Source organism: Balaenoptera physalus (assembly GCF_965194825.1).
Source record: "Balaenoptera physalus genome assembly, chromosome: 9".
NCBI lineage: Eukaryota > Metazoa > Chordata > Mammalia > Artiodactyla > Balaenopteridae > Balaenoptera > Balaenoptera physalus.
This window is the reverse complement of record NC_138888.1, coordinates 49,933,884-49,961,447: the sequence shown is the minus strand read 5'-3', so window position 1 is coordinate 49,961,447 and position 27,564 is coordinate 49,933,884. Positions and strand designations below refer to the sequence as shown.

Sequence of the window (27,564 nt, the reverse complement as noted above, 5' to 3'; positions counted from 1 at the left end):
TAAACGAACTCCAGAGAAGGGCGCGAGCCGCGGCGATCAGCGCAGACCCCACAGCAACAGGGGCACAGAGGAAAAAACGGAGAGACTCCCGCACAGAGGCTCGGCGCCGAGCAGCGCTCACCAGCCCGAGAGGCTTGTCTGCTCACCCGCCGGGGCGGGCGGGGCTGGGAGCTGAGGTTCGGCTTCGGTCAGATCGCAGGGAGAGGACTGGGGCTGGCGGCGTGAACACAGCCTGAAGGGGTTAGCGCACCACAGCTGGCTGGGAGGGAGACCGGAAAAAGGTCTGCAGCTGCCGAAGAGGCAAGAGACTTTTTCTTGCCTCTTTGTTTCACTGCGCGCAAGGAGAGGGGATTCAGAGCGCTGCCTAAACGAACTCCAGGGAAGGGCGCGAGCCGCGGCGATCAGCGCGGACCCCAGAGACGGGCATGAGACGCTGGGGCTGCTGCTGCCGCCTCCAAAAAGCCTGTGTGTGAGCACAGGTCACTCTCCACACCGCCCCACCCGGTAGCCTGTGCAGCCTGCCACTGCCAGGGTCCCGTGATCCGGGGACAACTTCCCAGGGAGAACGCACTGCGCGCCTCAGGCTGGTGCAACGTCACGCCGGCCTCTGCCACCGCAGGCTCGCCCCGCATCCGTACCCCTCCCTCCCCCAAGCCTGGGTGAGCCAGAGCCCCCGAAGCAGCTGCTCCTTTAACCCCGTCCTGTCTGGGCGGGGAATAGACGCCCTCAGGCGACCTACACGCAGAGGCGGGTCCAAATCCAAAGCTGAACCCCAGGAGCTGTGCGAACAGGGAAGAGAAGGGGAAATCTCTCCCAGCAGCCTCAGAAGCAGCGGATTAAAACTCCACAAACAACTTGATGTGCCTGCATCTGTTGAATACCTGAATAGACAACGAATCATCCCAAATTCAGGAGGTGGACTTTGGGAGCAGGATATATTAATTTTTCCCCTTTTCCTTTTTTTTTGTGAGTGTATATGTATATACTTCTGGGTGAGATTTTGTCTGTATAGCTTTGCTTTACAATAGCTTTATCTTACTTCACTATATTATAGCCTCTTTCTTTCTTTCTTTCTATTTTTTCTCCCTTTTACTCTGAGCCGTGTGGACGAAAGGCTCTTGGTGTTCCAGCCAGGCATCAGGGCCGTGACTCTGAGGTGGGAGAGCCAACTTCAGGACACTGGTCCACAAGAGACCTCCCAGCTCCACATAATACCAAATGGAAAAAATCTCTCAGAGATCTCCATCTCAACATCAAGACCCAGCTTCACTCAACGACCAGCAAGCTACAGTGCTGGACACCCTATGCCAAACAACTAGCAAGACAGGAACACAGCCCCATCCATTAGCAGAGAGGCTGCCTAAAATCATAATAAGGCCACAGACACCCCAAAATACACCACCAGACGTGGACGTGCCCACCAGAAAGACAAGATCCAGCCTCATCCACCAGAGCTCAGGCACTAGTTCCCTCCACCAGGAAGCCTACACAACCCACTGAACCAACCTTAGCCACTGGGGACAGATACCAAAAACAACGGGAACTACAAACCTGCAGCCTGTGAAAAGGAGACCCCAAACACAGTAAGATAAGCAAAATGAGACGACAGAAAAACACACAGCAGATGAAGGAGCAGGGTCAAAACACACCAGACTTAACAAATGAAGAGGAAATAGGTAGTCTACCTGAAAAAGAATTCAGAATAATGATAGTAAGGATGATCCAAAATCTTGGAAATAGAATAGACAAACTGCAAGAAACATTTAACAAGGACGTAGAAGAACTAAAGAGGAACCAAGCAATGATGAAAAACACAATAAATGAAATTAAAAATACTCTAGATGGGATCAATAGCAGAATAACTGAGGCAGAAGAAAGGATAAGTGACCTGGAAGATAAAATGGTGGAAATAACTACTGCAGAGCAGGATAAAGAAAAAAGAATGAAAAGAACTGAGGACAGTCTCAGAGACCTCTGGGACAACATTAAACGCACCAACATTCGAATTATAGGGGTCCCAGAAGAAGAAGAGAAAAAGAAAGGGACTGAGAAAATATTTGAAGAGATTATAGTTGAAAACTTCCCTAATATGGGAAAGGAAATAGTTAATCAAGTCCTGGAAGCACAGAGAGTCCCATACAGGATAAACCCAAGGAGAAACATGCCAAGACACATATTAATCAAACTGTCAAAAATTAAATATAAGGAAAACATATTAAAGGCAGCAAGGGAAAAAAAACAAATAACACACAAGGGAATCCCCATAAGGTTAACATCTGATCTTTCAGCAGAAACTCTGCAAGCCAGAAGGGAGTGGCAGGATATACTTAAAGTGATGAAGGAGAAAAACCTACAACCAAGATTACACTATCCAGCAAGGATCTCATTCAGATTCGATGGAGAAATTAAAACCTTTACAGACAAGCATAAGCTGAGAGAGTTCAGCACCACCAAACCAGCTTTATAACAAATGCTAAAGGAACTTCTCTAGGCAAGAAACACAAGAGAAGGAAAACACCTACAATAACAAACCCAAAACATTTAGGAAAATGGGAATAGGAACATACATATCGATAATTACCTTGAATGTAAATGGATTAAATGCTCCCACCAAAAGACACAGGCTGGCTGAATGGATACAAAAACAAGACCCATATATATGCTGTCTACAAGAGACCCACATCAGACCTAGAGACACATACAGACTGAAAGTGAGGGGATGGAAAAAGATATTCCATGCAAATGGAAATCAAAAGAAAGCTGGAGTAGCAATTCTCATATCAGACAAAATAGACTTTAAAATAAAGACTATTACAAGAGACAAAGAAGGACACTATATAATGATCAAGGGATCGATCCAAGAGGAAGGTATAACAATTGTAAATATTTATGCACCCAACATAGGAGCACCTCAATACATAAGGCAAATACTAACAGCCATAAAAGGGGAAATCGACAGCAACACAATCATAGTAGGGGACTTTAACACCCCACTTTCACCAATGGACAGATCATCCAAAATGAAAATAAATGAGGAAACACAAGCTTTAAATGATACATTAAACAAGATGAACTTAATTGATATTTATAGGACATTCCACCCAAAAACAACAGAATACACATTTTTCTCAAGTGCTCATGGAACATTCTCCAGGATAGATCATATCTTGGGTCACAAATCAAGCCTTGGTAAATTTAAGAAAATTGAAATCGTATCAAGTATCTTTTCCGACCACAACGCTATGAGACTAGATATCAATTACAGGAAAAGATCTGTAAAAAATACAAACACATGGAGGCTACACAATACATTTCTTAATAACGAAGTGATTACTGAAGAAATCAAAGGGGAAATCAAAAAATACCTAGAAACAAATGACAATGGAGATACGACGACCCAAAACCTATGGGACGCAGCAAAAGCAGTGCTAAGAGGGAAGTTTATAGCAATACAAGCCTACCTCAAGAAACAGGAAACATCTCGAATAAACAACCTAACCTTCCACCTAAAGCAATTAGAGAAAGAAGAACAAAAAAACCCCAAAGCCAGCAGAAGGAAAGAAATTATAAAGATCAGGTCAGAAATAAATGAAAAAGAAATGAAGGAAACAATAGCAAAAATCAATGAAACTAAAAGCTGGTTCTTTGAGAAGATAAACAAAATTGATAAACCATTAGCCAGACTCATCAAGAGAAAAAGGGAGAAGACTCAGATCAATAGAATTAGAAATGGAAAAGGAGAAGTAACCACCGACACTGCAGAAATACAAAAGATCATGAGAGATTACTACAAGCAACTATATGCCAATAAAATGGACAACCTGGAAGAAATGGACAGATTCTTAGAAATGCACAAACTGCCGAGACTGAACCAGGAAGAAACAGAAAATATGAACAGACCAATCACAAGCACTGAAATTGAAACTGTGATTAAAAACCTTCCAACAAACAAAAGCCCAGGACCAGATGGCTTCACAGGTGAATTCTATCAAACATTTAGAGAAGAGCTAACACCTATCCTTCTCAAACTCTTCCAAAATATTGCAGAGGGAGGAACACTCCCAAACTCATTCTACGAGGCCACCATCACCCTGATACCAAAACCAGACAAAGATGTCACAAAGAAAACTACAGGCCAATATCACTGATGAACAGAGATGCAAAAATCCTCAACAAAATACTAGCAAACAGAATCCAACAGCACATTAAAAGGATCATACACCATGATCAAGTGGGGTTTATCCCAGGAATGCAAGGATTCTTCAATATACGCAAATCAATCAATGTGATACACCGTATTAACAAATTGAAGGAGAAAAACCATATGATCATCTCAATAGATGCAGAGAAAGCTTTCGACAAAATTCAACACCCATTTATGATAAAAGTCCTGCAGAAAGTAGGCATAGAGGGAACTTTCCTCAACATAATAAAGGCCATATATGACAAACCCACAGCCAACATTGTCCTCAATGGTGAAAAACTGAAACCATTTCCACTAAGATCAGGAACAAGACAAGGTTGCCCACTCTCACCACTATTATTCAACATAGTTTTGGAAGTGTTAGCCACAGCAATCAGAGAAGACAAAGAAATAAAAGGAATCCAAATCGGAAAAGAAGAAGTAAAGCTGTCACTATTTGCAGATGACATGATACTATACATAGAGAATCCTAAAGATGCTACCAGAAAACTCCTAGAGCTAATCAATGAATTTGGTAAAGTAGCAGGATACAAAATTAATGCACAGAAATCTCTTGCATTTCTATACACTAATGACGAAAAATCTGAAAGTGAAATTAAGAAAACACTCCCGTTTACCATTGCAACAAAAAGAATAAAATATCTAGGAATAAACCTACCTAAGGAGACAAAAGACCTGTATGCAGAAAATTACAAGACACTGATGAAAGAAATTAAAGATGATACAAATAGATGGAGAGATATATACCATGTTCCTGGATTGGAAGAATCAACATTGTGAAAATGACTCTACTACCCAAAGCAATCTACAGATTCAATGCAATCCCTATCAAACTACCACTGGCATTTTTCACAGAACTAGAACAAAAAATTTCACAATTTGTATGGAAACACAAAAGACCCCGAATAGCCAAAGCAATCTTGAGAACGAAAAATGGAGCTGGGGGAATCAGGCTCCCTGACTTCAGACTATATTACAAAGCTTCAGTAATCAAGACAGTTTGGTACTGGTACAAAAACAGAAATATAGATCAATGGAACAGGATAGAAAGCCCAGAGATAAACCCACACACATATGGTCACCTTATCTTTGATAAAGGAGGCAAGCATATACAGTGGAGAAAAGACAGCCTCTTCAATAAGTGGTGCTGGGAAAATTGGACAAGTACATGTAAAAGTATGAAATTAGAACACTCCCTGACACCATGCACAAAAATAAACTCAAAATGGATTAAAGACCTAAGTGTAAGGGCAGACACTATCAAACTCTTAGAGGAAAACATAGGCAGAACACTCTATGACATACATCACAGCAAGATTCTTTTTGACCCAGCTCCCAGAGAAATGGAAATAAGAACACAAACAAACAAATGGGACCTAATGAAACTTAAAAGCTTTTGCACAGCAAAGGAAACCATAAACAAGACCAAAAGACAACCATCAGAATGGGAGAAAATATTTGCAAATGAAACAACTGACAAAGGATTAATCTCCAAGATTTACAAGCAGCTCATGCAGCTCAATAACAAAAAAACGAACGACCCAATCCAAAAATGGGCCGAAGACCTAAATAGACATTTCTCCAAAGAAGATATACAGATGGCCTACAGACACATGAAAGAATGCTCAACATCATTAATCATTAGAGAAATGCAAATCAAAACTACAATGAGACATCATCTCACACCGGTCAGAATGGCCATCATCAAAAAATCTAGAAACAATAAATGCTGGAGAGGGTGTGGAGGAAAGGGAACACTCTTGCACTGTTGGTGGGAATGTAAATTGATACAGCCACTATGGAGGACAGTATGGAGGTTCCTTAAAAAACTACAAATAGAACTACCATACGACCCAGCAATCCCAATACTGGGCATATACCCTGAGAAAACCATAGGTCAAAAAGAGTCATGTACCAAAATGTTCATTGCAGCTCTATTTACAATAGCCAGGACATGGAAGCAACCTAAATGTCCATCGACAGATGAATGGATAAAGAAGATGTGGCACATATATACAATGGAATATTACTCAGCCATAAAAAGAAATGAAATGGAGGTATTTGTAATGAGGTGGATGGAGTTAGAGTCTGTCATACAGAGTGAAGTAAGTCAGAAAGAGAAAAACAAATACAGTATGCTAACACATATATACGGAATCTAAGGGGGAAAAAAAAAAAAAAAAAGGCCATGAAGAACCTAGTGGCAAGACGGGAATAAAGACACAGACCTACTAGAGAATGGACTTGAGGATATGGGGAGGGGGTGGGGTGAGATGTGACAGGGTAAGAGAGTGTCATGGACATATATACACTACCAAATGTAAAACAGATAACTAGTGGGAAGCAGCCGCATAGCACAGGGAGATCAGCTCGGTGCTTTGTGACCACCTAGAGGGGTGGGATGGGGAGGGTGGGAGGGAGGGAGATGCAAGAGGGAAGAGAAATGGGAACATATTGTATATGTATAACTGATTCACTTTGTTATAAAGCAGAAGCTAACACACCATTGTAAGGCAATTATACTTCAATAAAGATGTTAAAAAAAAAAAAAAAAAAGAATCCACCTGCCAATGCAGGGTACACGGGTTCAAGCCCTGGTCCGGGAAGACCCCACATGCCACGGAACAACTAAGCCCGTACGCCACAACTACTGAGCCCACATGCCACAACTATTGAAGCCCGTGCTCCGTAACAAGAGAAGCCACCGCAATGAAAAGCCCGCGCACCGCAACAAAGAGTAGTCCCCGCTCGCCGCAACTAGAGAAAGCCTGCGTGCAGCAATGAAGACACAACACAGCCAAAAATAAAAATAAATTAAATAAATAAATTTATTAAAAAAAAAAAGAAGTAATAGGTACTTTAGCGTGATAGGAGAAATAGAATGATGTCAAGGTAGCTAGAATTCGTTAAGAGATTTTCATCAACATGATTTTTAATAAAAGTAGCTACAAATTATAGTTTACTGTATGTCAGGCACCATTCTATGAAAGAGTTTAACTCCATTTTATAGATGAGAAGACTAAGGCATAGAAAGTGTAAGCAATCCTACACTGAGTGAGTATCATGGCTGGGACTTGAATCCAGGTGTATATAACTCCAAAGTCCAAATGAATGTGAGCCTGTAGTGACAATTTGAAAGCGGAACAAACTGATTTGTGAAAAATTCACCATTCCACTTAAAAGTAAACTATGGTAAGTTAAAGATGTATACTATAAACTCTGAAGTAAACACTAAAATATCACAAGGAATTATAGCTATTAAGCCAACAAAGGAAAAAAAATAGAATCATTAAAAAAATTACTCAATCTAAAAGAAGACAAAAAGGGAGATAAAAGATTGATGAACAGTTAAGACAAAAAGAAAACAAATAGCAAAATGGTAGATTTAAACCCTACCATATCAATAATCACATTAACCATAAATTATCTGAACATGCCAGTTAAAAGGCAGAGACTGTAAGACTGGATTAAAAAAACGAGACCCACCCACACGCTGCCTATAAGAAACATGTTTTAAATATGAATACACAAATAGGTTAAAAGTAAAAGGACAGAAAAAGATACACCACGCTAAAGAAAAAAAAGTTGGAATGACTATATTAACATCAGACAAAGTCGATTTCAGAGAAAGAATATTACCAGAGATAAAGGGAATCATTCATACTAACATACAGTTAGAAATTTCAACATCTCTCTTTCAATAACTAATAGAATAAGTAGACAGAAAGTCAATAAGCATACAGATGTCTAGAAGAACACCATCAACCAACTTAACCTAAGTGAACTTTATAGAACATCTTATCCCAAAACAATACACATATTTTCAAGTATTACAAGTATATAAATAACATTTACCAAGAGAGACCACTTCTGTGTCATAAAATAAGTAAGACTAAATTTAAAGGGATCCAAGTCCTACAAGGTATGTTTTCTGACCACAATCTAATTATGTTAGAAATCAACAACAGAAGGATATATAGAAAATTCTCAAATATTTGGAAATTAGGAAACATATTTCCAAATAACCCCAAAGATAATAAGTCAAAAAGGAAATAAAAAGAAAAAAACTTGTTTTGACTTGAATGAAAATGAGAAAAATGTATCAAAATTTGAGAGAAGCAGCTAAAGCAGTACATAAAGGGAAAATTATAGCACTAAAATGTCTATATTGGAAAAGAAGAAAGGTCTCAAATAAATGGCCTCAACTACTTTCACCTCAAGAAACTAGAAAAAATAAAGCAAATTAAACTGGTAGTAAGCAAAAGAGAGGAAATAGTAAAGGTTAGAGCAAAAATCAATGGAACAGAAAACAGAAAAATAATGGAGGGGGGAATAAATCAACAAAACCAAAAGCTGGTTCTTTGAGAACATCAATAAAAATGATAAACCACTAGTCAGGCTGAGGGGGGGAGGGTGGTATTCAAGGGAGATACAAATTGACAATATCTGGAATGAGAGGAGTGCTATCATTATAGATTCTACAGATACTAAAAGAATAGTTAGGAAATATTATAAACAACTTATAGCAATGAATTCCACATCTTAAATGAAATGGAAAAAATTCCTGGACAACTACTAAACCTCACTCAAGAAGAAATACAGAGCCCTCTGAAAAAGAAAAACAATATTAGAGGATTTATATTACCTGACTTCAATACTTGTCATAAAGCTACACTATTCTAGGTAGTGTGGTATTGGTATAAAGACAAATATCCAATGGAACAGAAAAAAGTCCAGAAATAATCCAACTGATGGATTATTGGGTCAAATGATTTCTTATACAGGTGCAAAGTTAATATTCTTTTTTTTAATGGTGCTACAACATTTGGATATCTGTATTAAAAAAAAAAAAAAGAACTTTGATCCTTACCTCATACCATGTACAAATAAGTCATAGAACTAAATGTAGAATATAAAACTGTAAGACTTCTAGAAGAAAACAGCCTCGGTTAGGCAAAGATCTCTTAGATATAACGCCAAAAGCACAATCCATAAAAGAAGAAATTTTTGAATTGGAATTCATCATAATCAAGAACTTCTGCTTTTTGAAAGATACCGTTAAGGGAATGAAAAGACAATCCACAGGCTGAGAGAACATATTCACAAATCACATATATGATAAAGCACATGTATCTAGAATAAAGAACCCTCAAAATTCAATTAGAAAACAAATAATCCAAAGCTAAACATCCAGAGATTTAAACAGATACTTCACAAAAGAAAATACACAAATGGCATATAAAAAGATGATCAACATCATTAGTCTTTAGGGAAATGCAAATTAAAGCCACAAGGAGATACCACTACACACCTATTAGAATGGCTAAAACTAAAATGGTGAGGATGTGGAGCAACTGAACTCCTACCTTGCTTGTAGAAATATTATAAAATGACATAACCACTTTGAAAGAGACTTTGGTACTTTCTTATAAAGTTAAACATATGCTTACTATATGACCCAGCCATTTTACTTCTAGGTATTTACTCAAAGGAAAGCATATGTCCAAACAATGACTTCTACACGAATGCTCACAGTAGCTGTATTTCTAATAGCCAAAACCTGGAAACAACCCAAATGACCACCAACAGACAAATGAATAACAAATTGCTTTCCACTGGAATAGTGTTTACAAAATAGAATAGTATTCAGCAAAAAAATGAACTAATGATGGACGTGACAATACAGATGAACTTTAAAATCATTACGCTGAGTGAAAGGAGCCAAACAAAAAAGACTCTATACTGTGTGATTCCATTCATATAAAGTTCTAGAAAATACAAACTAACCTATAGTGTCGGAAAGTAGATTAGTGGTTGCCTAGGGTAGGGATTGGGATAGATGAAGGAGTAGGAAAGATAGGATACAGGAATTAAAAAGGAAGAATAGGAAATTGAGGGGAGTGGTTTATTATCTTGATTGTCATGATGGTTTCAAAGTGCATCCATAAGTCAAAACTTATCCAAGCGTATAATTCATTGTATGTCAATTATATTCCAATACAGCTCTCAAAAATCCATTTAATCAAATAGCAATAACCATTTATTCCAATATAGTCAATACTCATATCCTGCTATAAAATGATTATTTTCTACCACCTATTAACAAAAAAATGATTTAAACTTATAGTAGTAATATTATACTACTCAACTTCAGTGTGCAGAAGATTACATTTCTTTCTGGAAACGTACAAGCAAAAAAATCTTGACTAATGGATTAAAACATAGTGCAAATTCAGTGTAGATCAGTGAGCTTCGCTATCTTCTGTCAGCATATTACAATCCTATTCCTGACTTGAAAATAAATGCAGTTATCACAGTGGAAAACTGGTAAGTATGTGGCTCTAACAATTTCCATCCCATCACTAAAAATAATCTACAAGTATAAAATGGTAGATGAGTTGGGTTATAGTCATTTGTAATCTGCCTATGTCAAAGTGAAAAACTTCTCCACAGAAACCATTTCACATGGTGGGAAAGTTCCAGGCCAGTTCCCAAATCTTATTTACACAGTAAGGATTAATTATCCCCTCTTTCTCTTCTGCATCACTGTTTTCCCTCTTCTGGATCACTGTCATCAACATAAGGATGTGATATAATTTCATCCATCTTAAAAAAAAAAACAGAACAGCAACAACAAAAACAAACTTCTCTTGGTCCTACTTCTGCCTCTAGCCATTCAACCCCCCCATTCCCTGATTTCTCCACTCTCCTTTTTGGCAAAATTCCTTGAATGAGTTCCCTGATTTCTCTCCTGCAATTCTCACTTAAATCTGCCCCATTTGGGCTTTCATTTCCAGCATTGTATCAAACCATCTGACCAAGGTCAGTTATGTGCTATATCCAGTGGTTAATTCTGAAGTCTCTGTTCACTCAGCCTCTCAACAGCATCTAACACAGTTGTTCACGCCTTGAAATCACTTAATGTGGCTTTCAGGAAACCTCAAGTTCCTGGCTTTCCTCTTATCTCCTTCTCCTCATCTTCTCTACCTCTAAATATTAAGAGTACCCTAGGACTTAGTCCTTGGGCCTTTTTTCTTATTTTTATCTATACTTACTCCATTAGCAGTTTCATATTAAATTTTCTTAAAGTAAGATACATCTATATCTAACTTAAAGGACTTGATTGCGTCACTGTAATCCTCAAATAAGGTCAGTTATGGCTAATTCTAATAATGAAAAACAAATACAAAAAAATTACAAAGAAAATAAGTGATTTAATTTTCAATAAATCATTACCATCTTTCTTTAAAATTCAGTATTACTGGTACAGAGAGTTACTTAAAAATTAAAAATAAGAAAGCTAAATTGATGAATACCAAAACAAACATTTATTCTAGTCATTTATTACATTGGAAACATTTAAATACTACATTAAATATTTCATTAAAAATGTAAATCATGACCTTATCTATGGTCCTAGTCCCATATGGGCCTATAACAGTAACAACTTATATTAATATAGACTTTTTTCAAAAGCCTTTTTCATAACAAGTATCTCACTTTACCCTAAAAAGACTCCATAAGAATATTACAGTAAATACTATTTAAGCCAGCAGCTTCTGCTCTTACCATGATCTCTCACTTAACAGTCAGACTTTTAATGAGCAGATTTAATTAACTCAAAATTAGTTGGAGGGCTTCCCTGGTGGCGCCGTGGTTAAGAATCCACCTGCCAATAGATAGCTAGTGGGAAGCAGCTGCATAGCACAGGGAGATCAGGTCAGTGCTCTGTGACCACCTAGAGGGCTGGGATAGGGAGGGTGGGAAGGAGACACAAGAGGAATGAGATATGGGGATATATGTATACGTATAGCTGATTCATTTTGTTATACAGCAGAAACTAACACAACATTGTAAAGCAGTTATATTCCAATAAAGATGTTAAAAAAAAAAAAAGGAATCCACCTGCCAATGCAGGGGACACGGGTTCGAGCCCTGGTTTGGGAAGATCCTACATGCCCCGGAGCAACTAAGCCTGTGCACCACAACTACTGAGCCTGCACTCTAGAGCCCGCGAGCCATAACTACTGAGCCCACGCACCACAACTACTGAAGTCCACCCGCCTAGAGCCCGTGCTCTGCAACAAGAGAAGCCACCGCAGTGAGAAGCCCGCACACTGCAAGGAAGAGTAGCCTCCGCTTTCGCCACAACTAGAGAAAGCCTGCGCGCAGCAATGAAGACCCAACGCAGCCAAAAATAAATAAATAAAATAAATATTTAAAATTTTTAAAAATTAAAAAAAAAATTAATTGGAGAACTCATAAATCCATCCCTATTACAAGAAATATATATTAAAATTCATGTTCAACTGATGACAGGTCATTAATGTCATCTTTCTTTACTTAGCATAAAAATACAAAAAAGAAATTTACATTTTCTTTTTAATGTTAATGAAACTAAGGCCTTTATATACATATTCATTAAGGGATATTCTTTATTTCATTTACTTCCATGACTACACTGATAATAAAAATGATATTAACACTGATCTCCTATATATTAGGTACACAATTGTTGCCTGCCTCTATCACAATGAAAAAAGACTTATTTTTGCAAGCAAGAAGGGGAATATATTTATAATTGAGCATTCACAAGTAATGCACGGCGCTTTTTCTCCCTCCAAAATTCCCACTTCAAATGATGTGGCGTGCACTGCCTGCTGACCCCAGGGCAACGGTTAGAGGCATAAAGACTAGAGCAAAGCTTTGTAAAGTATACCTCATCTCTCTTGAGGGCTCAAACTTCAGTCCTTCCAGTCCTGAGGACTGAGGAGTAGCCCCTTCTCCTCTACTACTGAGCACATCAAGCGTCAGTATAGACTCTTAAAGTTCTGCCTCTAAGATCTCCATCTATGAAATGTCCCTTTCTGACCTAAATATTCTATTGCACCCCTCCAACTCCTCATTATTAAATTTCTTTGTCCTTACCAATTCCTTGTGATCCTTTCATTCTCCTCTGTTTTCAAAATCATCAACATACCTTTGGCTTTGCTTCCCTTCCTACCTCAGTAGCATTTCAGATTTCTTTTCAAAGGAGAATTGCCCCAGACCACAGACCTTACTTTATCCTCTGGTCCCTACTGAACAGTCATATCAGAACGCAATACATTACATCTTCTCTGATCACATCTTCAGCATCCTCTTCTGGCTGTCCTTTTAATTTCCGCTCTGTAAATAATGAGTCAGGAATCAACAGTTTTGTTATACCCCAGTTCGCTCTATACTCTCTCCATAAATCCATCTATATCCAGATCTTGAACTATCACCTCTAAATTACTGATACAAACAACCCTAACATCCCTGTAAACATTTAGACCTGTGCTATCTGTCTGCCAGACAGCAACACAATAATGTCTCATTAACTCATTTTCAACATATCCAAAATCATATTCATCATCAGTGACTCCCCACTCTCCCCACAAAGAAAATTTACTCATTCTTTGGACTTCTCTATTTCTAATAACATCACCTAATCACCTAGCATTTGAGGTCATCTTTAAAGCAAAGTACTGGTTTCTTTACAATATCAATTCAGTAAACTTTTGATTGTATGCAAATTGCTGGCAAAATAACTGCATTTTCATCAAAAGGATATGATACAGCCATTTTCATTCAACTCTTTTGATGGTTCACTAATTTGGTACATGATTTTTACTCTGCACGTGGCTTGAACTCTGGAACCAATCCCCAACACATACCTCTTATTTTGCCACCTAACAAGTTAATCAAAATAATCCCATTTTTTCCCCTACATCTAGAGGACACCTGAGTCAGGAGTAAGCATAAGAGACTGGGCAGTTAGATTTTGGCTAATATTGTGAAAGACTGTAGCTGTCTATGCTTAAACCTTAGTTTCCACCTGATAAAAGTGAGAATTATACCTCCTCAGTGGGTTGTTTTGAAGATTACACCATACATATGCCTAGAACAGTGCCTAGCACATAATAGGTGCTCAAAAAATGGTGCTGCTGTGATTACTGGTGTCACTATTAAGTCAAGAGCAATACAGCCACATGGGAAGCCATTCTGCTTCTTCAGGGGACTGCTTATAGCACATCTTTATTTTAAATCAATCTATGTCTTAAATTTTAGAACAATTCTAATTTTGATCACTGTATTCTATTCCACTGTTCTTTTAAACCATTCAAATGTTCCAAAAATTCCAATATTCTGTAATTTAAACCTCATCTTTCAGCTCGCTTTTCATTCCCAGAAGTAACATAAAAATCCTTAGAGAGCGTGATGGTAACCATACTTTTGGTTGCCATGTTCAAAACTGCAGAAATACTTAAGATTTATACCTTAAATAAACACCTGAGGATTCTAGGCAAAGTGGAAGCCATAGTCTATACACTACATTTATGTACTCTTCTTTTAAAAAATATTATACATATCTCAATTTACTTCATTCAGCTCTCTGCTCCCTTCACTCTCCCTTACAACCCTATATAAAGTAGTGGCCCCTCCCATTGCTTACTATACCTATGCCTTGCTTTATTTTTCTTCATAGAACTTACTGACATCTATTACATAGGTATTTATTACCTATGTATTACACAGGTATTTGTCTATTGCCTATCTCCCCAACTAGAATGTAAGCTCCACATGAACAATGATTTTGTTTTGTTCTCCACTGAATACTCAGTACTTAGCAGAGCCTGGCACTTAATAAGTGCTCAATAAATATCTATTAATGAATGAATGACTGGAGAGGTCAAGACCCTCATGTGATACATAGTCTCATCTGGTTTCTTAGAGGGCAGTTAGAAACAACAAATTAAAGGGGGAAGCTGAGAGAAGCAGCCATATAAACACTGAAAGCTGACAGAGAAAGATAGAGAGAGTTCAAAATTGCAAACACAGTAATGTAGGCCAGCAATGTAGATCATTTGTTATACGGATAAATAATCCTATATCCTTTAATAACCAATATCTCTGTATTACAACAAACTGCAATAACAGAAGGTCTTCATAATAAGTCAATTCATCAGTTTAACTGAGCATCTATACATATAAGGCTTTGGTAGGAGCTAGGGGAATCTTTATTACTAAGAAAAGGTTAAATTGTATTCCATGCACTTCGTTTAAGGAAGCAAAGTCTCCTTAAATACAGTTTAAGAACTGTGAATTTTAAAACTATTTCCATGGAAAGTAATTAAAACACAAATTTTACTTTTAAAAGGAAAAGATATAATTGTTTGGAAAAGACATGTAAATGGAATCTCTCAATTCCCAATGAAGTCAGATGAAGAAATCATCACCACATTTCACAAGTTTAAAAATTAACTTAATTTTTCTTTTTAAGAAAAAATTCATTATTGACCTATAGATCATTAGGCTTGCAACAGCCTATCCTCATCTCTGTTAGAAGTGTGTAAGATTTTTAAAATAGATTAGTGCATCCCTCTGTTTAGCATAATTTCTAACAACACTGGTAAAGTTACACTTAACCCAATACTCATATCTCTCTTTAAATCATAAGCTATTCAGAAATACTACGTAGTTGAAAACCTTGACAAAGGTCTTTCCAACTGCAAGATTTATGTATACTAAGTCAGAGCTTCTCAAACGTAAAGGTGCATACCAGTCATCCAGGGATTTTGTTAAAATGATTTAGTAGATTTGGGGTAGGCCTCGTATTCTGCATTTCTAAAAAGCTCTCAAGATGATGCTGACACTACTGGTCCACAGATCACACTTTTGAGTATCAAGGCACTAAAGACTATATGACCTCAAAAATTACTAAGTCACTTTGGAGAAGAATATTGAAATAAATGAAAAATCAAAATTCTATCTGATTAAGTCTTACCAAATGTTTTAGAACAACATATATTGAATGCATAATTGCAAAGCTAAGTTAAAATTGGCTTTGCTTATTTTTCTTAGTTCTTATCTTCATAAAACCTAATGTATTCTATCATAAGTTTAAGAGTATACTATATCAGCTTCCATCAACATATTATTTCCTCAATTAGGTTTTCAAAGTATACTTGTTACTTAGCTATCTCACTCAGAATCAACTATGGCCCCTGTCTCAGAATCAACTATGCCCCCTTTCTCAGAATTATCAATAAATCGAAGTATCTTCTTTCAAAATACTGTACTAAGCAGCCTGGTCTAAAGCTATTTAATTAACAGGGTGCTTTATTACTAAGACTCACAGTTTATATCACAACTGGATATACCTAAACTACCCAACTTTTATATAGTGCTTTATAGTTTACAAATGCCTTCTATTATATTATTTAATCCTCACAACAACTCTTCAAGGTAGTTTTTATCATTTACATTTCATAAATAAGGAAACTTATCAGAAGTAAAATGGTCCAAGAGTACATAATAAGTGAAAGTACTAAGAATTAAATCCAGTCTTCTGATTTAAATACAGTCAATTCCTGATTAATTTCTATGTAACTGCAGGAGGAAATATAGATAACTGAAAATAGCCATTAAAATCAAAACTACAGTTTATTCAAGGAGAGTTATTACATCATGGCTTGTCATATGAAAAGAAAGGAAGCAATCTAAACATCTAACAGTGAGGAATAAGTGAAATAAATTTCGGTTTACCTATACAATGAAATACTATGCAGTTTTTAAAAATACATATGATTACTTTCAGGTTCCACTCCAACATGTAAAGAGCTTGGAAGCCATCATTCTTTCTCTCATAACGAAACGAAAGCTGGATGAACTGAAAACCAATGGACTTTTCTTAGATCCATCACAGACTGAAGTCACAGGACAAAGTGCCACCCAAGAAACTAGAGAGAACGGTGAATCCAGAGAATATAGATTAGCTAACTGAAGCAGAAGCCACGGGAGCCAGGAACTGGTATGAACACTTAAATGGTAACTTCAACAAGTTGCTGGACACTGACTGTGGACTAGTTTGAAAGTTTAAAACTCCCGGGGGGGGGTCTCCTCTAAGGAGGTGGGGGCTGCTATACTTTCCTGGGCTTTATGCCCCACAAGGTTATCATAGTGAGGATCAGAGAAAAATCACCTCCTGTTTGGCAAGAGGAGGGGGAAAGTAACCATTCTGAAATAAGTCCAGAGAGTTCTCCACAACACAAGCCTATTCAGCAAAGGAAAAGACTTCGCCAGAGCTTTATCCAACTTGGGGAAAAGAAAATTACCCAATTCCTGCCCACTCTAGCCTTACTGACATACCTACAGAAAGGGGAGCAGAAGCTTAGAAGCACTTGTGAAGGCTCAGGGGCACAGACCCTGCAAAAGACTGATATCTTACCATACGGTTATAGACCACCTCCCATCCCCTACACCTTACCACCACATGAATAGGGCTCCTATACAATAACAGGATTATGGCTGAAAAAAAAATGCAAGGCTCTAACTCTATTTAAGAAGGTGTTTCTAGGGAAATCCAAAGACAACAAGGGAAACAAAAACAAGGACACTAAAGGAAATTGAAACCTCTAACACCTACTGCTACAGCAAACAGTAATCACAGCCTAATTCCCAGTCAGATAAATACAAAAAAAAAAAATTATAAGTCATGCTAAAAGGAAAGAAAAAGCATAGTCAGAAGAGTCAAAGCAAGCATTAGAATCAGACTCAGATATAGCAGAGATTTTATGGTATCAGACTGGGAATTTAAAATCACTATGATTACTAAGGGCTCTAATGGAAAAAGTGGACAACATGCAAAAGCAGATGGATAATGTAAGCAGAGAGATGGAAACTCTAAGAACCAATCAAAAAGAAATATTAGAAATAAAAAACACTGCAACAGAAATGAAGAATGCCTTTGATAGGATCATCAGTAAACTGGACACAAATGAGAAAAGAATCAGTGCACTTGAAGAAGTATCAACAGAAACTTCCCAAACTAAAATGCAAAGAGAGAAGAGAATGAGAAAACAGAACAGAATATCCCAGAACTGTGGGACAATTAAAGAAGGTGTAACATATGTATAATGGAAATACCAGAAAGAGAAGAGAGAAAAGAGTAGAATAAATACTTGAAGTAATAATGCCTGAGAATATTCCAAAATTAATGACAGGAGCCAAACCATAAATCCATGAAGCTTAGACTACACCAAGAATGAAAAACCAAAAACTCTACACCTAGGCATATAATATTCAAACTGCAGAAAACTAAAGACAAAGAGAAAATATTGAAAAAGCCAGAGGAAAAAACACTTTACGAATAGAGGAACAACAAGAATCACACTGACATCTTGTCAGTAACGATGAACAAGACAGTGGAGTGAAATATTTAAAGTGTTGAAAGAAAAACCACCAACCTAGAGAAATTATCCTTCAAAATGAAGGAGAAGTAGTGAGTTTCTGGACAAGTGAAAACTGAGGGAATCTGTCACCAGTAGACATGCCTTGAAAGAAAAGATAAAAGAAGTTCAGAGAGAAGGAAAACAATATAGATCAGAAACTTGGATCTACATGAAGAAAGGAAGAGCAACAGAGAATGAATAAATAAATGTAAAATAAAATATTTCTTTTAAATTTCTCTTTGATTTTAATAGACAACTGTTTTGTTCAAAGTAATAATAGCCACAAAGTATTGGGTAATTATAGCATATGCATAAATTAAATGAATGGCAGCAATGATGTAAGGAATGGATGGAGGAATTGGGAATATTCTGGGGGTTTTTTTGTTTTTACTTTTTTTTTTTTCGCCATGCAGCAAGGCATACGGGATCTTAGTTCCCCGACCAGGGATCAAACTCGTGGCCCCTGCAGTGGAAGCGTGGAGTCTTAACCACTAGACCGCCAGGGAAGTCCCTGGAATATTCTGTTATAAGATACCTGTGCTACTTGTGAAGCAGCATAATGTTATGTGAAAGCGGACTTAGATCAGTTGTAAATGTACATTGCAAACTCTAGGGCACTAAAAATTTTAAAAAGAAATATAATTGATATGCGAGGAAAGGAGAAAAAAATGAAACCATATAGAATGCTTAATTAAAGCCAAAGAAGGCTGAAAAAGACAAAAGTATTAAAAAAAAGAACAAATGTAATGAATACAAAATAGTTACAAATATGGTAGATAGTTATCCAACTATATCAATAACCGTTTTAAATGTGAACGGTTCAAATACAGCAATTAAAAGACAGAACATCTGAGTGCACTAGAAAAAAAAAAAGACCCAACTATATGCTGTCTACAAGAAACCCACTTTAAATATAAAGACACAATTTCAGAGAATGCAGACACTTTTGAGCAGAGGAATATCCCAGGGATAAAGAAGGGCATTACATAATGATAGGGGTATAAATTCTCCAAGAAGACATAACAATCCTTAATGTATATACCTAACAACAGAGCACCAAAATATGTGAAGCAAAATCTGATAGAACTGCAAGGAGAAATATAGATGGATTCACTATTACAGAGACTTGAACACCTCTCTATCAGTAACTGACAGATCCAACAGGCAGAAAATTAATAAGGATAGGGTTGAACAGAACAGAACCATCAGTCAACTGGATCTAATTGACATTTATATAGTACTTCACCCAACAACAAAGAACACACATTCTTCTCAGGCTCACACAGACCATTCACCAAGATAGACCATATTCTGGGCTGTAAAACACCCTCCCCCCAAAAGAACAGACATCATACAACGTATACACTCAGACCACAATGGAATTAAACTAGAAAATAATACCAGAAAGGTACCGGGAAAATCCCAAAATATTTGAAGATTAAATACCACACTTCTAAATAACATATGGGTCAAAGAAGTCTCAGATAAATTTTTGAATATTGTGAAGTAAATGAAAATTAATACCACTCATCAAAATGTGTGAAATCTATCAAAAGCTTAAAGGGAAATTTATAGCACTGACTGCATATATTAGGAAAGAAGAAAGATCTAAAATCAATCTCAGCTTCCACCCTAGGAAACTAGAGAAAGAAGAGCAGTGTAAGCCTAAAGTAATCAGAAGAATTTTTTTTTAAATAGAGCAGAAATCAATGAAATTGAAAATGGAAAATCAACAGAGAAAACCAATGAAATCAAAAGAGGGTTCTTTGAAAATATCAACAAAATTGATAAATTTCTAGCCATGTATTATGATGTATCACACAAAGCTTTTATTTTGGTTTTCAAAATAAATGAGCGCTAGTTTTCTTCTCCAACTAAAATATAAAATGCTTCTCATATTCCTCCCATTTTGCTTAACCTTTCCACAATTCTCTGGCTTTATCTTGAGCACATTTATGTTACAAAAATTTACCAAAAAACAAACAAACAAAACCCAGATATAAGACAACATATGTCTTATCAAAGAATGGAAAACAAAAAAGCTTACTTTTGTAGCATAACATGAAAACATAACAGACTTCACATTTTTCAGTAGAGGAATCAAATGAGTTAATCCATTCCCTGACACACAAGCTTTATCTTTTTCTTTTTCTTTTCAAATGAGTTAGTCATTATAGAAAGGCTAACTTTTTAGAGTAGACCTGAGTAACTGTTACTCAACAGAAAAGAATGCCAGGAAGCTTTACCATTGCAAAACATACCCCAAATAAAGCACTGCTGCCATCGTCATCCAACAGGTGTCATCACACCCAACACCCACCTCCTTAGAATCCCTTTAGAATCATTAATTTAAGGAGTGGTGGCTTGGCAGCATATGGTTATAGGAAAAAATGGGACTTTGAAATCTCTATTCAAGTTCCACCTCTACCATTTTTATTAGCGTTGTGACCGTGTACAAGTTACTTAATCTATGAGAGGACTCAATTAGTTGGTTGCCAAGTACCAAAAATATAATTCCAACTAGTTTGTGTAAAAAAGGACAACTTATTACAAAGATACTAGGGTGCCTCTTGCAACCCAATCTCAGTACCATGGACAAAGACACTTGAACACAGCCAAGACTCTGTTTCTGCTTCTCTTCTTGTTCTTTCTTCAAGATGCCCCTGCTTATCTACTTCACAGGGCAAGAAACAAGGCCATTAACAGTTTCCCAGTTTTGTGTCTTATAGCTTCAGCCACTGGAGAGAAAACAAATTATTCCACCCTCTGGGCACTTAGGACCCAGGAAAAACTGAGTAGCCTGGCTCAGCACGGGCATCTAGAACTGGACCAATAAACTACAGAAACGGGCAGAATTGTGATTGGCCTCCCTGGCCCCCTCTAAGCCAGAGCGATCTTTTTAAAAGACAGATCTGATTCAGGATTAACCTGGTTAAAATTCGTCATGGCCTTCCCCAATACACTTAAGGTAGAAATCCGTACCTCTCACTGAGCCAGAGCTAATGCGCCTTGCCTGGTCTGCCTCCCGTTTACCTCCACAAGCCCTCCTGCCCACTACACAGCTCAGCTTTATCTACTCTGGCCTTTCTTTAAGTCCCTTGAACCTGCCAAGCTCTTTCCCATCTCAAAATTGTTTTCCATGCATTCTTTACCTTCTCTTCCTTTTTCACATAGCTAATGTCCACCAATCTTTCCTCAAAGAAGCTGTCCCTGATTTCCAAGGTAAACTAGGTTACCTGTTCTTGTCCTTTAGAGCGCTCATCACAATTTCTAATGATAAATGTGTGCCTTTGTCTAGTATCAGTCTCTTACCATGCTGTTTAAGAGAATCAAGACCTCAGTTTTACTCTCTTTTCTGTATCTATCTAGCACCTAGTTGGCCCTCAATAATTATGTGCTGAGTGAATAATTGGCTTAGCATGGGACAATCACCACTAGATTGTCCAAATGCAGATGAAGGAGAGGTAGCAGGCAGGCAGAATTACTATTATCAAGTTATTAAAATGGCTGCTTCAGCAGTAAAGGGAAGAGAGTGGTGCCCAGAGAACCTGTGCTTCTGCTGAGCAGGATGAACTTGTTTAATTCAGTTAACCCCCTTCTTCCATAAAATCCTCATAAGACTATGATATCAAATTAAGATAATAAGTATAACAGTACCTATACAGTAGCTTGCATGCAGAGCAAGCATGCAATGGTACTTCTTTTCCTCTTAGGAGACCATGTTACCTGTTACCTGTTATTCTTGAATATTATTAACCTCCAAATAAGAACTTAATTAAAAACCTACAAAATACTCCAATGTATATGACAAACACAGCTGTGTTTCATAACCCCTTTTCTCACAGCATCTTGATCTTACCACCTTCCTAAGAGAATTATTTACCTGCTCTTCCGTCGTAATTATATCAGCTCAAACATCCATTTAGCTTAAAGAACAAGTACTAGAAACACAAAAATGAAGGAGAGCAAAACAAAACAACCAATCAAAACAACAACAACAAAACTGCCCTGTCCTCAAGGAGGACTTTCTCCCTCTATCCCTCTGCCTCCAACCACCCCATAACCATACTCTTGCCCGGCCCAAAGATCCACAGCACCCAAGGCAAGGCTGCCAGATTTAGCAAATAAAAATACAGGATACCCCGTACATTATCTGACAACCTATTCTCAGCTCATATTCCATCTCTTTACCTTCATACACCCACTCCACAACCTTAGTTACAATATTTTGCCTTCTAAAAAAAATTCTCTGGAGATACACTGCATATGATCTTTCTCCAAAGTATAAAAATAAAATCTACCTTGACTTTACTTACAGGCTGTCAGTAAAAAACTCAAAAGAGGAAAGCAAAGAAAATCATCTTAATTCTGTTTCTTGGTGGTGTTGGGAGTTTAAAAAAATAATAAAAACAAAAGCAAACAAAACAACAACTGTAACAACAAAAATTCCTTTAAAAACCTAAAAAGTCTTGCTCCCACGAATAGGCATGTGAGAAAGAGTAAGACTATAATCTTTCCAGAGGTAGATCCAGAAAGGAGAAATTTTCTGACAGGAAGTTTATAAGCAGTAACATTAGAAAGGGAAAATGAACTCTCAGCAAAAAGGGTTACACTTAGCTTTGAAACGCCTTTGAATTTTATTTGTAACCAAAAGGAACCTCAGAGATCATCTACTTCAACCTTCTCAATTTATAAATGAGAAAACCAAAGACCTTAAGAGGTAAAATGACTTGTCCAACGTTACAAAACAGATCTTAGCTCCTTCCAATTTCTCATTCTCTGACCTCTTGCCCCAGATGATGTAAGGCTGCACCACTCACTGAACTGAGGAAAATCTTCCTCTTCATGTCCAGTGGGTGTCAGAGGACAATTTCCTAATAACGTTGTTATGTCTAACACAAGAGAAATGTATTCCTAGCATTTCAAGGTAGATTCTGAATTGATTTTACCACAGAAAGATTGTTGTACACATTATTTTCAATATAGGTATAGGTATTATACCTATAGGTATTTTCAATATAATAGGTATTTTCAATATAGTATTTATATTAATTATTAATACAATTTTACAACTCTCTAATAGCATTAGTCTACTCCTAAAATTCAAGTATATTATGGGTTAAATTTGGTGAGTTGTCTGCATATCTAACCAAGCATATTGTTTCTGAGAACGTAAGTTCCAAGTTCTAAACCATTTTACAAGTTTTAAAATATAATCAATCCTATTGTAAGTTAGGAACTACCACTACACAAAGATTCAAAATTATAAACTGAATGTGATAAACTAAAAACACAAGATTCTTCATTTTATAAAAAGCTCCACCCTAGAGGTCACTTATTCTTAAAATTAGGTACTCAGGCACATTTAGCACAGGATATACTCTACATACATTTTTTTATTAATATTTTACTGGAAAGATGAAATAAGTCAAAAAGAATCAAACACATATCTATACTCATCTAATTTAGGAAAAAAAAAACCTTTAATGTACATTTTCATGAAGTGACCTGTAAGAAATAAGAACATTACTGTCATTTCATAAATGAAAGGTTGACAATGTATGCATTATACAGTATCTAGTGCTAGTTCAAAAAATGTGTGGGTAAAGGAATTATGCCTGAACAGGTAAATGAAGTTCAAAGAACTTCCAAATACATTTTTTAATTTTCTCGTGAGATAAAGCTATAAGCTTTACGAATTAAAAATTTATTTGATAGATCTTTTAAAAAATGTCTACATGGTACATTAAATCAATGGATAGTCTTCATTCATTCATTTTATTTGTCCAATAAAAAATTAAACCTATACTATTTGCTAAACACTATGCTAGCAATTTCAGATTTATGACAATAAGCATTGGGGCAGTTCCTGTCCTCAAGGAGCTTAGAAAAACCTTGAGTAAACTGTACTTATCCAAGTAATAATGACAGCTAAATTTTAGTTGGTCATTTAAGAAAACATTAAAAATGTCATCAAATTAATTCTCAAAAACAGAAACTATACAATAGTAACTTTAAAGACATTTGAATAGTCTTATTTATATGAAGTTTCCCCACAAGGTAACTAAAAGCACTGTTTTGGTAAAAGTAATAATAATATATTTTAATAGTAGTTTTTGCTATGAAAATTAACTCAGTTAATCCTACGATAAGAAAATCAAAAGCTACTAGCTACTGTGATAATGAAAATCAAGCACTTGGAAATACCTTAAATTATTCTGACAATAAAGCAAAATGTATAATTAAATATAGTATTATATTTATACACCGTCTCTGAATATATAAATGGTTATTTACAAACCTGAATAATAAACAAAGTAGCTCCATATAACACCTCACAAATGATCAACGTATTTTCAATGTATTACAAAGTCAATTTATTATATTACACTACAAAAATCAATGTATTACAAATTCAAAATGTATTTTGAATTGTGTCATCTGAAAATTTTTCAATGAAAAAGGCCTTAATGTTTTCTGGAGATTTTCTTTTTCACAAACTTAATTCAATATTCTACTTGTTTACTACCAAGTCATATAACTTTTTCATGAATATTAACTATACCTGCATTTACAACTACATATATGTATTAACTATAATACCTATTAAATTTGCAATTATTAAAAACTTGATAGATGAGAAACATTCTTCAATTTAGAGCCATATGTCTCCAAAGCAAAATTCAATGTGAATCATCCATTCTAACATGCCACAGAAAATCCTAATGACATTTTTCACTGTATTTTACACTGAAATATTTTCATCGTTCATTAGCTAAAATATTTAAATTTTCTTTGAAAGCATCATGAAAACATATTTACTTAATTTATGCATACTACTTAGTGGCATAAATCGGTTTATTTCCATTTACATATAAAGAAACCAAGACAAGGTGTCCATTTTGTAAACTGCAAGGTCATTTCCTAACAAGCAACTGATCCTACACCATCAAGTTATATGTGCGCCACTTCCAAGTGCCATAAAACAATTACTGTACCTTAAAACAACTGCCTCTGCAATGTCTATGTGCAATTCCGTTTTACCAAGAGGGATATGGCAACAATCTTAAACAAGAAAAGCTGGAAAGGGAGGATCACAAAAAGAAAAATAAAACACTTATTTTTGGTCGTGAATCGTTTATTTTTAAATAGTGGGATGTAAACAGTTTTTAACATAATAAACAAGTAACCAACAGTTGTTTCTTCCATGTTCAAAAAATATTTCATCTTTCAGGTAGATCATGCAAAATTGTAGCCTACCCATCCTTGTAGACAGAAGTTAGAAAAATGAGAAGAAATTCTATAACAAGTAATTAAATACATGATATTGCAAAGAAAAGAACTGAATAAAAAGTAAAATTTAGATAAATTTAGGAAATGTTATGGCAGTTAAAACCCCATCTTAAATATTAAATGCTTCCTTTCTTTCAACTGAAGGCTAGGATTGGCAATCAAATATTCCGCTACTGAAAAATAAAGAAATACAAAACTATCCTTATTCAAAACTTGAGAAATTTTATATCAAATATTGGACATTAAAAAATACACTTTTCCTAACAGAAACTTAGAGCATAAGGGAAAAAACTGTTCCTGAGAGTTCAAAGACTGAGACTGAATCTGTAATTATGATACAGTGCTACCAACAATTAGGAAAATGAAAGTTATCTCCTATACAAATTAAATTTAAGAACATTAGACGGGTTGACTAACCAATAAATCAATTACATCAATTACCGGACACGAATAAGACTAGCTAATACGTGGATCTAACACCAACAACAAAAAAACAAAAAACAAAAAACTATATATAATCCTAGGCACACTTTACACAGAAAAGGACAGAATTAGACTGAGTCGTATTCAAGTATCTAGTCTACCTGGGGATTAGTTAATTAATCGGCTATAGGACAGGTTATGAATGTTCAGGTCAGATGTGCTTTCTTTTCACCATTATTCCAGTTCATCATCCGCAAGTGCAAGAGAAGGCGTCAGAGTACCGAAGCTAGGGGGCATGCTACAGTAAGGGGAAAAGAAAAATGGGAAAGGTGCAATGGATGCTGCAGAGTTGAATAATTATCCGGGTGGCACAATGGGCGAGTCCTGCTAACATCGGAGCTGGGTGAGCAGCTCCCTAACTCTGCTCAAGGCACCCCCCTCCCCATAGCAGGCATCGGAGGCTAGAACCGCGCTTGGCCTCCTCTTCCAGCCAAGAAAGAGATCCCCGCACTCGCTTTACCGTTATGTTGTCTCTTTAGACACAGACGCGCGGCGCAAAAACGCAAACGCACCAGCTGGCTTTACAGAGCCTCGGGCACGTAGCTCGAGCGGGGATTCTCCGGCACCGGGTGCCGCAGCCTCCCCCAGAGCGAGGAGGCACAGGGGCGGGCCGCGGGGGCAGGGGCGCTCAGACGGTGGCACCTAAGACCCGCAGTCTCCCCGCCTAGAGCAGCCTCGGGGCGGTCCCCGCAACCGAGACCCAGGTGCGCCCGCCGGCCCCCGTGTCCCTGGGTACCCAGCCGGGCCGGCGGTCTGGCTGCCGAAGCTCTGGAAACCCGCAAATGGGGGTGGGGGCCGTCGCGGGGTAGGCGCGCCCATCCTCGCAACCTTTGCTGGGCTAGTGCTCCACGCACACCTCTCTCCGTTCTGGCCAGTGAGGAAGAGTTCATCTCCCGGCACCCTGTCCCCCCAAAAAAAACAATTCCTAAGAGACTCGCGCTCACCGAGGAATCTTGAGGGGCTCTAGCCTTACCCCTTCTTCATGCTTCGGCGGTGGCCGCCGGTCCCTCTCAGCTCCCGGGACTCCACCTAGAGCCTCCAGGATTGTCAGGCTCCCGGGTGGAACCCGCTGTGGGCAGCGGCCGAGGCACCGGGCCACAAGGAACGCCGCCTGCGACGCCCGCCGGTCACCGGACCCACCGTGTGCTCGACGCGCGAGCGAACAACACCGCGAGCCGCCGCCGCCGCCCCCCAGCTGCCCCCTCCCAGCGCGCGACTCTCCACAACCGGGCGCGAAGACCCGCTCCTGAAGCAGGGGGAACCGCAGGACTCTCGCCACCTAATCCCCCATCTTTCCCACCAGGAGCTATTCCCGCCAGTCAAGGTCTT

At 37.5% G+C, this 27,564-nt stretch overlaps 1 protein-coding gene across 9 annotated transcripts in view; it reads right to left on the bottom strand.

Annotated features, from left to right (window-relative positions):
- Window positions 1-27,564, bottom strand: part of WASF1 (WASP family member 1) — a 94,468-nt gene that overhangs the window by 66,704 nt on the left and 200 nt on the right. For 2 of the 9 annotated variants that reach the window (XM_082475284.1, XM_082475281.1), the window contains exon 1: window positions 27,209-27,560. The exons of 1 other annotated variant lie outside the window; for it this stretch is intronic. The gene's annotated coding sequence lies outside the window, so the exon portion shown is untranslated. Of the gene's footprint in view, window positions 1-11,773; window positions 13,373-25,457; window positions 27,132-27,179; window positions 27,561-27,564 lie in introns of those variants that run through there. 6 more of the 9 variants (XM_082475283.1, XM_082475278.1, XM_082475282.1 and 3 more) reach the window with 6 other exon arrangements.